General features: G+C 43.2%; 1 protein-coding gene and 1 pseudogene across 1 annotated transcript in view; both read right to left on the bottom strand.

The window, feature by feature from the left end:
* Positions 1-14,332, bottom strand: part of TRABD2B (TraB domain containing 2B) — a 407,706-nt gene that overhangs the window by 300,668 nt on the left and 92,706 nt on the right. The gene's annotated exons all lie outside the window — the stretch shown is intronic.
* Positions 8,015-14,325, bottom strand: LOC102936720 (annotated as a pseudogene).

Here is a 14,332-nt window from a genome sequence, read left to right as displayed (position 1 = left end):
ATGAGTTGTGGTAGTCATTCATTCACCCATCCATCCCCACAATATTTTGAATCGTTCCTAGATCCACTGCCCTATCAGGAACGCAGACAGATGCCTACTGCAGAAAAGGATCTGGGTATTATAGTGAATCACAAACTAAATATGAGTCAATACTGTAATACCGTTGCAAAAAACCCAAACATCATTATGGCATGTATTAGGAGGAGGGTTGTAAGCAAGACATGAGAAATAATTCTTCCACTCTACTCAGCACAGACAAGGCCTCAGCTGGAGTACTGTGTCCAGTTCTCGGCACCACAGTTTGGGAAAGATGTGGATAAATTGGAGAAAGTTCAGAGAAGAGCAACAAAAATGATTACAGGGCTAGAAAACATGACCTACAAGGAAAGATTGAAAACATTTGGTTTGTTTAGTCTGGAGAAGAGAAAACTGAGATGGGACACGATAACAGTCTTCAAGTATGCAAAAGGTTGTTATAAAAAAGAAGGTGATAAATTGTTCTCCTTATCCACTGTGGACAGGACAAGATGTAATGGGCTTAAATTGCAGCAAGGAAGATTTAGGTTAGACATTCAGAAAAAGCTTCCAAACTCTAAGGCGGTTAAGCGCTGGAACAAATCCCCTAGAGAGGCTGTGGCATCTCTGTCATTGGAGGTTTTTAAGAACAGGTTAGAGAAACACCTGTCAGCGATGGTCTAGGTAATACTTAGTCCTGCTACAGCAAAGGGGACTGGACTAGATGACGTACTGATGTCCCCTCCAGTCTTGCGTTTCTGTGATTCTAAGGCTATACAGTGATCCTGGGACAAACAGACTGCTGTCATGGCATAGCTTGTGATCTGCACAGCTAGTTATTCCAGTGGCTAGAAATCCCCACAATTGCATCTATGCCAGGCTACAAATTCCACACTCCCATATACACCTCTCTTGCCAAAAATATCTGCCTTTGCTCCTATTCCCCTTTAAAACCAGTTGGTTTTGACCAGTTAGTTTTGTTTGACCTTTAGATAATTTTCTTATTTCTCTTTCGTGTGTGTGTGTGTGTGTGTGTGTGTGAACACAGAAATAAAGTGATGCGAAAGACAGGAAATTCTTTTGGTTTGTGTTCTTGGTGTTCAGCTGGATATGCAAAGTGGCTGAGAAGGAACTTACTCACAGTGGTTTTGAGACTATTGGGAAAAGAGTAAACTGCTTCCTGACCCTGATTTATATTGAGAAGTGAATAAGGTGGGACCAAACTCCTTGCTGGTGTAACTCCATTGACTTTCATCTGGGTTACATCAGGGATGGATTTCGCCCATCCTTCCTTACCATTTTACTAGGGAAGTCATGGTACGGGGAGCGGCATCACTTTTAGTAAACAGAGCCTCTGGTTATCACAGTGAAACTTCTTAGAGAATTTTATTGAAACAGACTGATAAAAAAGATCTCGTTAGCAATACCACTCCCTAAGCATCCTTTCTAGCATTGTGAAATGCACCTTCCCTGGTGAAACCAACAGCATGCAATCGCTTTGCTCAATCTAAAACCCCAGCTCACACCAGCAGTAACTACAAATAAATTGGTTGGAGCCAGTAATTTGATCTCATTCTCATTTACTGGAGCGGAACAGAAGAATGGCCACACTGGGTCAGACCAATGGTTCATCTAGCCTCTGACAGTGGCCAGTGCCAGATACTTCCGAGGGAATGAACAGAACAAGGTGATTGCCAGTGAGCCACCCCCTGTTGTCCGCTCCCAGCTTCTGGCAGAATGATGAAACAGTATGAGAACTCAGTTCAAATAAAATGGTGGCATAGGGACCGGGTGCCTGACACTGCTCCTATCACCCTCCTGTTGCATAGTAGAGAAAAAGGGGAGCGGTCAGAAGAAAGGGGGAGTGATGGTGTCATACCAATCCCCTGCTGCCGCTTTGACTCCCTTTTTCGAGCCAGTATAAGTGAAAACAGCTCTCCTCTTTGCTGCTTTAGCTCCATGGAGAGGGACCAGTCCTGCACTGAAGCTGAGAAAGGATCACAGCTGTGCAGAGTTAGTCCCTAAAGTGTGCTGCTACCTGTGCTCTGCCATGAGTGAGGCTCCAGCCCTGATTCCAGCTGTTCACTTCAGTGGACCTTTCCATATGTTCAGAAACTAGATCACGTAGCTCAAGCCACCAGGACTAGACGTGGGTGTACAAAGAACCAACCCCAGGTCACAGCACATTGATATTTGAAGGCAAATGATGTTCTTAGAAGCAGCTCATCCCTTTGCTGCTTTTGAACACTCAGCCGTTCGGGAAAATTACAGACTCGGGGTATGTCTACACTGCAAAGAGAAACCTGTGGTGCCAAGTCTCAGACCCCAGGTCAGTTGACTGAGGCTCACAGGGCTAGGACTTTGGGGCTAAAACATAGCAGTGTAGACATTCCCCCTTGGGCTGGAGCCAGGGCTCTGAGACCTTACCCCTTTGCTGGGTTTCAAAGCCCAGGCTCCAGCACACACGGGAACATCTATACCGCTGTTTTCAGCCCCACAGCCTGAGCCTCAGGTGCCCAAGTCAATTGAACTGGGCTCTGAGACTTGGCACCGTGGGGTTCTCTTTGCAGTGTAAACATACCCGCAAGGACAGAGCTGGGAGCAGAATCCAGCATTACAGTTCGGCGAATAACAAATTTTTCAGGTCACTGGCCATTTTGAAAAAAGTCAAAAAAATTCATTTCAGGTAAAAAGAAAACATTTTGCTTTGACAAAACTGAAATGTTTCATTTTAATTTTGATCATTTTAAAATGTTTTCAATTTTACTAAAGTCAAATTAAAAACAATTTTGGAATGAAACGTCATTTCAGACCAAAATATTGAAATGTTTCATTTTGAAAATTTTGAAACAAAACATTTTTTTTGGCTTGATTTGGTTTAGCTTTTTTCCCAAAATGAACAATTCATGAAACTGACCCAAATTTGCAAAACATTTGGGTGCTGCCGAATCTCCATTTTCCACAGAAAAATGTTTCAGATGAAATTTTCCCCAGATCTCCCCAACTAACAATCCCCTGCTCTGTCTGGCTTTACTCTAACTTCCATTACACTTCTTTCCACAAAGTGGTATGATGAGAGGAAAGCTCAAGTGGTCTCCAGTTAAGGCTCAATGAATTATGTTCATTTCCAGCATAAGTTTTTGGCTGATAAATAACAGCTTCATGCACCACTAGCATACAGCACTTAGCCTGTTTAATCAAAGGCCACTCTCATGCATCAGTTGGCTTTGGGAAATCATGTTTATTCACTGGAGTAGTATTGAACCATTATGCACATTTATCAGCAAAACGCATTTATTTTATGTCACCACTGCAGTAACCCAGGCCTTTAGAGTCAAGCAAGTGTGCGAAGGAAGATTCTGAAAAATAAGGGTCTCATCTAGAATGAATACAACAAATACGGGGATAGTCCCAGGGACTTTTTAAAGGATTTGTAGGGAAGGAAAAGGAGCAGCAGGAGAAACAGAATGAGCATTTTCTAGGGTTGTTATTATTATTATTAATTCGTATTGCAGTAATGCCTAAGTACCCAGACAAAGATCAAGGCCCCACTGTGCTCAGTGTTGTAAGAAACGGTCCCAGCACTGATAAGCTTACAGTCTAAATATATAAGAGAAAGAAAGGAAGTATTATTATCCTCAATTTACAGATGGGATTTGAGACAAAGAGGAACTACGTGACGTGGCCAAGGTCACACAGGGAGTCTGTGGCAAAGCCATGAACTGAACCCTGAGTTCTAGACTAGAGCCCTAAATACAAGACTATCCTTCACATTCCTGCATTCTCATTCTGACTCCAGGCTTTGGGCTTGCTATCCATGCACATTTTCAAACGCGTCCATAAATTTTGAGGCCCAACTTGAGACATTTTTGGTTTAAAACGCTCGCTGCAAGTCAGTGGAAGCTGTTGGTGTCGAGCGCTGCTGAAAATCGGCCCGAAGTATCAAGCTGAGGGATCAAACACTGAGACATGTTTAAATTAGAGAACACTTTGGAAAATATTGGTTGTGACTTGGATGAGCCTTCGGGCTCGTCTACACTGAAATATTAGATCTACCTAGCAACATTGCTCAGGGTTGTGAAAAATGTTGTGCCCTGACTCCACAGTTAGGTCCACCTAGCCCCCAGTGTAGATGCAGCAAGGTCCACAACAGAATTATTCCATCAACCTAGCTACTGTCTCTCATGTAGATGGATGACCTACATTATGGAAAAATCCCCTTTCACTGATGTAGGAAAAGTCTACGCTATGGTGCTACAGCAGTCCATGTGCAGTTCTGTAACGGCTGTAGTGTAATCATCCCCTTAGTAAAAAGAACAAGAGGACTTGTGGCACCTTAGAGACTAACAAATTTATTAGAGCATACGCTTTTGTGAGCTACAGCTCACTTCATCGGATGCATCCCCTTAGTGTACCTGGTGTAAAACAGGCATGAAAATACTTACCTATCTCCAAGGAGTGCTGTGAGATTTACATTACTCTCATATATTAATGTGTGTATTTATGTATTAATACATATATTAAAGCATGCTGGGAATCTTTCATGAAAGGGAGGTACAGTAAACGTGCATCTAAACCCAATATACTATCACAAAGATTCAAAAGTTCTGAACTGGCAAATTTGTGTTTTGAAACAACAAACTTTGGTGACCACACACCAAAACTACGTAATGCATGTCAGAAATTAGACATTTTGGATCAGATTACACTATTCATTTACATTGAAAGGGGGAAAATTCTTGGTTACAAGATCTGTTTCACTGAGCAAAACCCACCTGGAACATATTTGTCAGTGGAAGTCTTAATATTAAAGGCACCTTCCGCAGAAGGATGAATCAAGGCTAGAGGGTGTCTAAAATTAAATAAAAACTTAAATTTAAGCACGGACTCAGAAGACTCTAGAGTATTTTATATTCCAGATATGAATGAAGTCTCATGTTTCCAGTATACTGTATGTTTTTGTTTGCCAAACTGAAACCTTGGTTGAACAGCCTGTAAAAATATGCTTATTTTATGCGCTTTATGTGCTGATTGTTAAAAATAGAGGCATGATATCCATGTGAATTTTTGTACACACACTTGTGCACTAACATTTAGGCTCAGAAGACATACCTACGTGGATCAATAAGAGTTTAGCATTAGAGGTAGGGCTGGTCAGGAAACAGTTTTCCCATTCCATGGGAATTTTCAGGATATTTTCCTGTCCTGAATCAAGCCAAAGATTTGAAACCTTGAAAATTTTCACAAACTGAAAATGCAAATAAACAAATAAATCAGATTGGGTTGATCAAAGCATATTGTTTCCCATCATTTTGAAATGTTTCATTTGAAGCTCAACCTTCTGTATTTTGTTATAGTTTTTTTCTTAATCTTACATGAACAAAGTTTTAACCAAAAGTTTGTTTTGAACAAGAAAGCTGACCTCTTTTGTTTTGAAATTGTCAAAATAGCACATTTTGACAATTTCAAAACATTTTTCCCCCCCTAAAAATCTTTTGAAAGTGGAAATTAATTTAAACCGATCCTCTTCAGCAAACAGTTTTGATGTCAGCAAACTGACATTTTCTGGTGGAAAAGCATTTCATCAACCAGTTCCTGACCTGCTCTAATTATAAGCAAACGTAGACGTGAACCAAAAGCGAGTGTGCAACCAAAACTACAGTTGCCCATGTGGGGCTCATGTTTCTACTTGACATCCATCTTCTGACCCCTGGTTTTCCAGACATGTGTACCCCCCCCTCAATTTTTCATTTGATTGCTGGAAGTAGGAAGAGCCAATACACCCTGCCCTTTGAGGAAGTGGCGCCAATTGGAGGGGGCTTGAGGGTAAGGGTCCAAGTTTGTGCACTTACTCAAAATTTCATAGGCTGCGGAGCCGAGGGGGCCACGGCCCGACCATTTTAAAGCAGTGGTCCCGTACCAAATCAGTATGGCTGCTGCCAGAACAGTGCGGAACATCGCTCCAGCTAGTCACAATGCCACTGACATTGGACCCGGTTGCTTCTCTATTCAGACGGGTGGGTGGCCAGGCCAAATTTCAGTCAGAGGTTTTTGTCACGGGGCTGCAATGCCACTCAAATTTGGCCCGACCACTCGTCTGTTTAGATGGAGGAGCAGCTGGGCCAAATGGTGTTACCAGCGGAAACGGAGGGAGTCTATTCCTGTATGCCAGTGGGCAGGAGACTCCACTGAGAACTCGACTGCTGGAGGCATCAGATCATGCACCGTGTGAGTATGAATGAGGGGCGACTTGGAGTCCCTGCAGGAGGAGGGGGGAGCAGGGATCAGAACGTGGTCCCTGCCAGTGGGGGTGGAGGCAAGGAGCAGAATTTGCCTCCCTCCTCTCCCCCGCTTGCCCAAGAAATCTCTCCACTGGCACCACTGCTTTGTGGTGGGAGTGGGGTTCTAGATCTGGATCCAGCTTTTACTGTTCAAGCCCAGCTCTGTTTATAAATATTTCTGATGGAGGCACAGAACTTGCCACAGAACTCCTCCTCCTCCAACAGCAAAGCTCCAGGACAATAAAACGTATTTCTACCCATCAATACTTGCATGTAGCATTTTGCAAAGCTATCGCGGGGGCAACCACTTACAAAAATCAGGGTATGGGGAACCAGGAGAGAGAACACTTCCATTCCGCAACTGCATAGAGGAGGGACAGGAACCGGCTTGTAAAATATTGAGAGAGATGTCCCTCCCATGCTTCCCCAAATCATTTGCACCTATGTTATTACAATTAACTCAGTATTTTGACTGATAGCGTCTCACAAAACATGGAGCACTAGAAACCCAGATGGGAAAGCAAAAATATAAATCACTGCATTTTTCCAGGATGGAAATTCTTCATTCAGCTGAAACCATTCTCTGGAAAGCTGTCAGTTTCCTAACATAACAGTTCTTGTTAGCCTAGAATATGCTTCTCCCCCTGCCCTTCCCACCCCGCCCCCACACACTGGCATAATGGACAGCACTGTCTTGTTGGAAGCTTCCACAATTTCTAGTTAACTGGCAACTCTAGATCCTTCCTAAGCTGACGAGCTTCAAGGAGTCTTACCGCAGCCTTGGCAACGGCGGTATCTGTTTTCACTGGATAATTTTTCTAACCACCAGACATCTTCTCTCAGTGTTGTAGCTGAAGCTTTTTTGGCTGAGTGTGGCCCAATATGCTTTACAAGAAATTGAAATAGAGCAAACTTTGCAGCCATCTGACACAGGGCCGGTATTGGTTTCTACTGTGATCCTAAACATTGGTTCAGGTCTACAATGTTCAGCGTGGCTGGGTAGTTTCTAATCACACTGCCCATCCTCCCTTCCACCCCCTTTATCTTACCCAGCTACCTCCTCTCACCCTGCCACTTAGCTCTGGTTATTGGAGATGCAGGCCTTCCTCCTCTGTCCAGATGGCTCTTCTCCCTTTACCCCATGGGATACCTTGTGATGTATGTTTTATGGCCCATCATTTCCAGCACCCTCAATCCATTTAAGGCCTTCATGGGGGCAGAATGCATGTGGGGCAGCAGGCCAGGGAAACACTCTCCCTAAACCCTAGCTCTACTGGGTATTTGTCTCATAATCCCTAGTGAAGCTCCTCATCAACTACTGCTAAACATGTGCTAGGGTATTATAGTTACACTGGCCTTGGATAAGTAAGTATCTACCTAGACAGTCAGTATGGCACACTAGGGATTATGGGATGCTATATGCTGTTTGCACAGTACAGCCAAAGACTGAGCTGATAAGTGTAGAAAGGGAGTGTGTCACTCCTTTCTGCTCCCACATCAAACGTGGGCTCTCAGCTGGTGACTCACCCACCCCAAAGCCACAAGACAAGATTTGTCACACACCCCAAGGTGTAAGCAGTACCACCTAGGGGTTGGAACAGGAGTCTGACCTAGTGGTCAAAGCAAAAATTGACGAGTGGAACCAGAGGAGTGGTCAGGAGACAAGCCAGTGGTTGAAGCCAGGAGTTTGGAATCAGGAGTTCAGAGGCAGGCAGGAATTAGGGCTGGATACTGCCCGGCTGTGATGATTCCTCAACTTTTGTGTCAGTGAGCTCTTCTGTCTGAGCTTCCGCTAACGTGGTCTCTGCTTTCCGTGATAGCTGTCATACCTCTTGTTCCTGTGTTTTCACCAGCTGGATGTGATTGCGAGTGGTCACTGAAGCTTGATGTGACCTGGCTGATATGCAGCTTCCGCTGCCATCTCAGAAGGACGTAAAGCAGTCACCCAACTGGATTCTAATTTCAGGAATTCTTGCTGCTTTGTAGTCTTCACAGCTCTTGCTCCTATGATCACCTGCCATACTGCATTCATCTCTTTGGAATTCATTTTCCTAAGAAGATCTGTATATTGCCGGTGTGTGACCCACCTTTGTATACTCTGTTAATGCTTCAATTAATACATATGTTTTTTGAGAGAGAAGAGTACAAGTACCGTGTGTTACCAGCGAAACTGCCCTTCTAATCAAGGCTTCATGACTGAGAGAAGTGGGCTCATGTTTTCCAATCGTTCCATTCTCTTCTGCTTAGATCCTGTAATGGCTTCTCTGAAGGGCCGACATTTCAGGAAGTAGTTCACCAAAACATCTTTTCCTGTACAATAGGGACCGTACAAAGGGCTGCTCCAAAACCCACTCCCACCACTTTATTCCATGGGCCACTCAGTCCCGAGAAATAGCATCTCCTAGCATTAGCTAGAACAGGGAACTCTTGTCCGCAGAAGCCACGGAGCCACCATACACATGCACAGCAGCCGCCATCTCCTTGGGACCAGTGCTGGAGTGAAGCAGGCGGGGAGGGGGGGAAGCAAGGCCTGGACAAGATGCAGGTCTGGGGCAGCTGCACACGTGGAATGCATTGAGAGGCCACCGTGCTGCTGTGGCTCCAGGGCTTAAATGGTGATCTGTCGGCTCTTCTGACCAATCAGGGAGCACAGTCACTTAGTCGGGTATATTGGGCCCAGCCCACGTCATTGGGTTGCTAGGCAACCATGCCCAGAGGCAGCTGAGTTCCCGGCAAGATTAGCCAATAGCACATTCTGATAATCCTGGGGCAGGAACCTCCAGACACCCAAATGGGGATGAGACTAGAAAACGAAGCAACCACCCCCAAACCCTTGGAAACAATAAAGGTTGCCTGGACTCTGTGTGAGCAGGTTGGTTGGGAGTGGTAGGGGAAGGGTATGTGAGTGCCCTAGGATGGGAAGTGGATACAAGATCCTTCCTTGAATATTAAAATGTACAGGATACAGCCCTGCCTGCCTAGTTGGAACAGTTGGCCCAGCACCTGCCCCACAAACATACCTTGTAGGTTCTTGATCACACACCTGCATGCAAAAACAATTTGGCACATTGCTCAGCCCTTTGCTCCAGCACTATAGCTGGAAAGAAAGTAGTCTTCCCATCCTTCAAGTGTTTGAGATTTTTAGTTGTCTCCTGTCCCAAACTGGAACAAACATTTGAAATATCCCAAATTTTCATGAATCAATAATAAAATAATAATAATAATAAAAATCAGATCTGGTTTGTCAAAACATTTTGTTTTGATAATTTTGAAGATATTTCATTTTCATTTTGACTTTTTTTTTTCTAACCTTTATTTCTACTAACAGCAACAACAAACTAAAATTTCAAACTGGAAAAAGGGTATTTTGAACGAGAAAACAAACCTTTTCATTTTGAAAATGTCAAAATGGAACATTTTGGCACTTTGTAACCATTGTTGTCCATTTTTTTTCAAATCAGGCGATGCATCCAAGCAGATCCTTTCCCACAAACAGTTTGTGTTTCAATTGATTGGTATTTTCTAAAGTAAAAAATGTTTAGTTGGAGAAGTCCAGACCAGCTCTGTCCAGCACAATAAGAAATCAGAGTTCTTGAGGCAGTAAGAAGAATATGTATGTTGCACTTTTCATCCACAAAACCTTATAGTGTTCCTGTGAGATAGGCAAGATTTTTTTTTATTCATTTCACAGATGGGTTAGCGGAGACTCACACAGAGTGATCTGAGACCTATTCAGTAGCAGATCCAAGACTAAAAAGCAAGAGTTGCCTGCTCCAACTGCTTAGCTGCTCTCCTTCCCAAGACACTATTAAGCTGCAGCTTAAGCCCACTGAATTAGGATTGCTCTGATGCATTTCAAACACTTCATAACAAATATTGTCATTAATTACACCTGCTATCCCATAGCAAGGCATGTAAGCCAAAACTAAAATGCAGAATGAAGAGGACAATCTACTTGCCACACATAGGGAACTACAGCTGGATTTCCTGTGTGACAGTACTATATACTTTACTGTGGAGTGAATGCTCTCTAGTGGTTAGAGCACGGGATTGGGAAATTGGGATTCCTGGGTTCTGCTACCTGACTCTCATACTGACAGTGGACAAGTCACTTGTTCCCTCAGTGCCTCAGTTTCCCTACATGTGAATGGGTACAACAATACCTATTTTACATAGAGAAAGGATTAGCTAATGCTTGCAAAGTATTTAGAAAAAAAGGTCCTATATGTCAAGGCAATGCATTGTTGCTGAATTTAATTTTGTGAATGTGAAAGAACAGTTGATGGAAAAAGGAGAAAACATTGGAATACACTTGCCAGACCATCTCTCTCTTTATTCTAACCCACAGACTCTGTTCCTCAAGCTGATTGCTGCTTATCTTTACCTAGGGCACCCCGGATTTTTATATGATTAAAATTTCTTTGACAATTGCTGAGGATTTACAACGTGAAATGTTTCAGTTTTCCTTATATTATGTCTTGGCATCAAAGAATCCGCACTCGGGTCCTAAGTACTGGATAAAGATGATTTCTAAGGGGAGACAAATGAATCAAGACCCTGACACCCATCTTTTTTTCATATACATCTGGTTATTATTGAACTGAGGCTTTCATGTTTTAATGATAAATTGTCTTTTCCCGCTGAAACAATGTCCCCAGACGGCCTGTCTCGGCTGAAATGTCTTCTAAGAGCATCTGCTTTTGATCTCTGGGGGTTTTAAATCTTTGGATCTAATCTCCACACTGACTGACTTGAAAGCCGATTTCCACAAAAGTAGAGTGTTAAAACTTGTAGAAACCCCTTAGAAGGGATCATTTGAAATTATTTAAGAGACTATGTTGACAATTATATTCAATATGTCTTTATGATCATTTTTCTGCTAATATATATAATATAGTCTTATATTTTACATCTGTCTCCAATATTAGAAAGAAAGAGAGAGAGAGGGAGGGAGAGAGAGAGAAAGAGAGAGAGATTTCTTGCAACAAATGCTACAGTGGTATTTCAATATAATCTGCATATGTTGTGGCTTAATACTCTAATAAAGGAGGCCTGGAAGCTTTCCAGAGCACAATATTTATGCCCTGTGTATCAATTAAGATAATTGCCAATTAAAATGATATGTCAATTAAAGTAAAGTGACTTATAAAAGGTTCCTGCTTGCTATTAACTTGTTTATGTGCGCAAATTGGAAGTGAAGTTATATGGGATTTTCTTTAGATGCCCAATGTGGTTCACATCCAGTATAAAACCAACACCACCACCTTGGGCTCACCAGTCCATTACTAAGCTGCAGCTCAGTGGGATTTCTAAGGACTGAGAAGGTATACTGAGCTCAGTCAAGAGGAATCACTCACTTGGCTAATAGTAGAACAATATGTGGAACAGATAGGCCAGACTCTGCTCACAGCATAAATGGGAATAGAAGCTGGCCAATGTGTGTGTGGGATTTCTGCGGCTAAAAGGAAAACCATACTGGTCAAATGAAAGAGAACCTGGAAATCATACAACATATGATGAACATCTTCAATGTTTGTCTACTAGTTTGTCTACTAAACCCGCGGCAATGCACTGTTACATTTTATGTACCGTATTAATGTCAGTGACAGAGACATCTTGAAGGGCTCAGAGTTTAGCTTTGGGTTGGATAAGAATTAAAGGTAGGATAAAGCAGGACATTTTGAGCAGAGTATCTCTTTCCCACAAACAGTGGTGGTTTGAATATAATGGAACCCAGACTGAAGCCACCCCTCTTGCGGTTTGCAAACTCAAGCCCCAACAACTAATTTTTCTGAGACAGATTCTCTTACAGGATTTCCAGTGCTCCCAGCTTCTGATTGGACCACAGACATCAGGGATCAGCCCACTCCAGGATATTTCAGCGCTGCTGCTCTTATCCATGTCCAAACCCAGAAGCGGAGGTCAGAGGTGAGGGGGAAGTAAAAACTCATCGGTGGAAACAAAAATTAATCAAATATTTCAGAATTGTCAAAAATGGGTCCAAATATGAGGAAACATTAAGAGAGGTGGAATTATTTTCTCTAACCATCCCTCATTAACAAAGTGCTTTGAAACACAACAAGCCAATACATACTGATGGCTTTCTGAACCTCCTAACAAAAACCTACTCAATTATTTATTTTATAATATTATAAAACTTGGCTGGTAAAATAAATGGGTGGGCCGGAAATGTACAAGAAGCCCTAATTTGATAGGAGCCTCATTGGTGTTAGGAAATACGTGGTTTAGGGAGATTAGTTTATCACATATTTTCCATCTCGCTTGCAGGTTTGTCGTCAAATGATAGGATCCAGTTTGGAAACTGACGTTCACTAACTTCTACCTAAAATGTGTTTTGCTAAGTAGGTTATTTGCAGAACATTTTAGGAAAAAAAAGGGAGAATGGTCAAAAAGAGTTCTCTCTTTTATTGTTTTCAGGGGGTGTGAATTTCAGAGTTTATAAGGGAGTTCCCAACTTTGATATTACAGCTGAATTCAGAACCCCCTCTTCCGATTGTACAAACTGCCCCGTGAGAGCTTGCTGCGGGCTTCCAAGTGGTTTGGACGAGGATTGGTCCAGTAAGAGGCACTGAAGGAAGCTCACCCATGTGAAGAAATTCAAGCTGTCCCTGAAAATGCCCCCCAAAGAGCCCCATTTCCTGACTAAGCAAAAAGCTAATTTGGGGTTGGGGTTGACTTGTTTTCACCTCGTATATTTTCCCTGAAAACATTTGCAGGTGGCCAAGTGAAAACTAACAGTTTCATACTGCTCTGCTAACACCTCCGTCCTGCAGTGGGACAAGGACATTCTACTTCATATAACCTGAGAGCAGCGACCCAAAGCTACTTCTAGCAGAAACCCGGAGTGTTGATAGGAAGTTAGTTCAGCTATTTTGCGGCTGCTTCACTGACCCAGGAGTGAGCCCCAGTGGTGTCCTGCAATCAGATAAATCATCTCTGAAGCATCTGTGTCCCCATGGGGTCATTCTGCTATATTACACCATAGCAGAAGCCACAGTGGATGAGGTCCATCCCCATTTTGTAGTAGCCACATAAATAGATAGATGAATGGGGAGTAGAGAGAAAGGAGGAAGACTCCCCGCAGCACTGAGGATGAGGCACTCTCCTCCCTAAACAAAACCATGGCGATCAGGGATGAAGGGGCCCCTGGAGAACTGCTTTTGGTGTGATGGGAGAGGGGATCAGAGTCTTCCTAAGTCTACCAGGTATTTTTATATCATGCTTTGAAGCAATCCCAGCCATGCAGTCAAACTGCAGCCATCTTTCATGCCCACAGCCTTATCTGGAATAATCCCCCACAGTCCCAGTGGAGAATGATCAAACGGACCAAGCCTAGGGCGTGTTGGGTGGTGTGCTGGACGCATTTGCATTGGCTTGTCCTCCTCCAAGAACCTCTACAGGTCAGCACACAGCAAGCGTCCACAGCCTTCTGCATCTGGCCCAGCGGGGATATTTTCTGTCGGAATGGGTCAAAGTCAGCGTGCAAACATTTAATCCACTGACGTGAGAGAGCAAGCCAGCCAGCTATCCCTGATGGCGTTTATCCCTGTACACTCCAGCATCCCTGTGTATATTCCCTGACTCTTCGTACTGAGTGCAGTTACACATGAAGCTGCTAATGCACACTGATTTCTCCTTAAGCTTGAAAGCACAAGAGGTTAAACAGATTTTGATATAAGAGCCTACAAGGAACACTCTATTTAAAAAGACTATGCATCACTGGCTGCAACTGAAAGGATGATGAGTGGTAGGAGGAGATGAAAGGTGGTTCAGACATGGGCATGATGACAACAGTAAAGGGAAATTAAATACACTGCAGGGAAATGGAAGTCATAATCATCTTGGGTTTGCAGCTCATGAACAGTGAAAGGCTTATGTGATGAAACAGCAGGTAGAAGTGCCCTGAGACTCAAGTTTTAGGGCCCCAAGGGTTTCAATTTGACATTCAAGCCTTTTAAAGTTTTACGAGGGCATCCAGGAACTCCTCCTGCTCAGCCCCCTCCGCCATGTGCTGT

The sequence above is a fragment of the Chelonia mydas genome, chromosome 8, assembly GCF_015237465.2.
Source record: "Chelonia mydas isolate rCheMyd1 chromosome 8, rCheMyd1.pri.v2, whole genome shotgun sequence".
In the NCBI taxonomy this organism is placed as follows: Eukaryota; Metazoa; Chordata; order Testudines; family Cheloniidae; genus Chelonia; species Chelonia mydas.
This window is presented reverse-complemented; position numbering and strand designations above follow the sequence as displayed.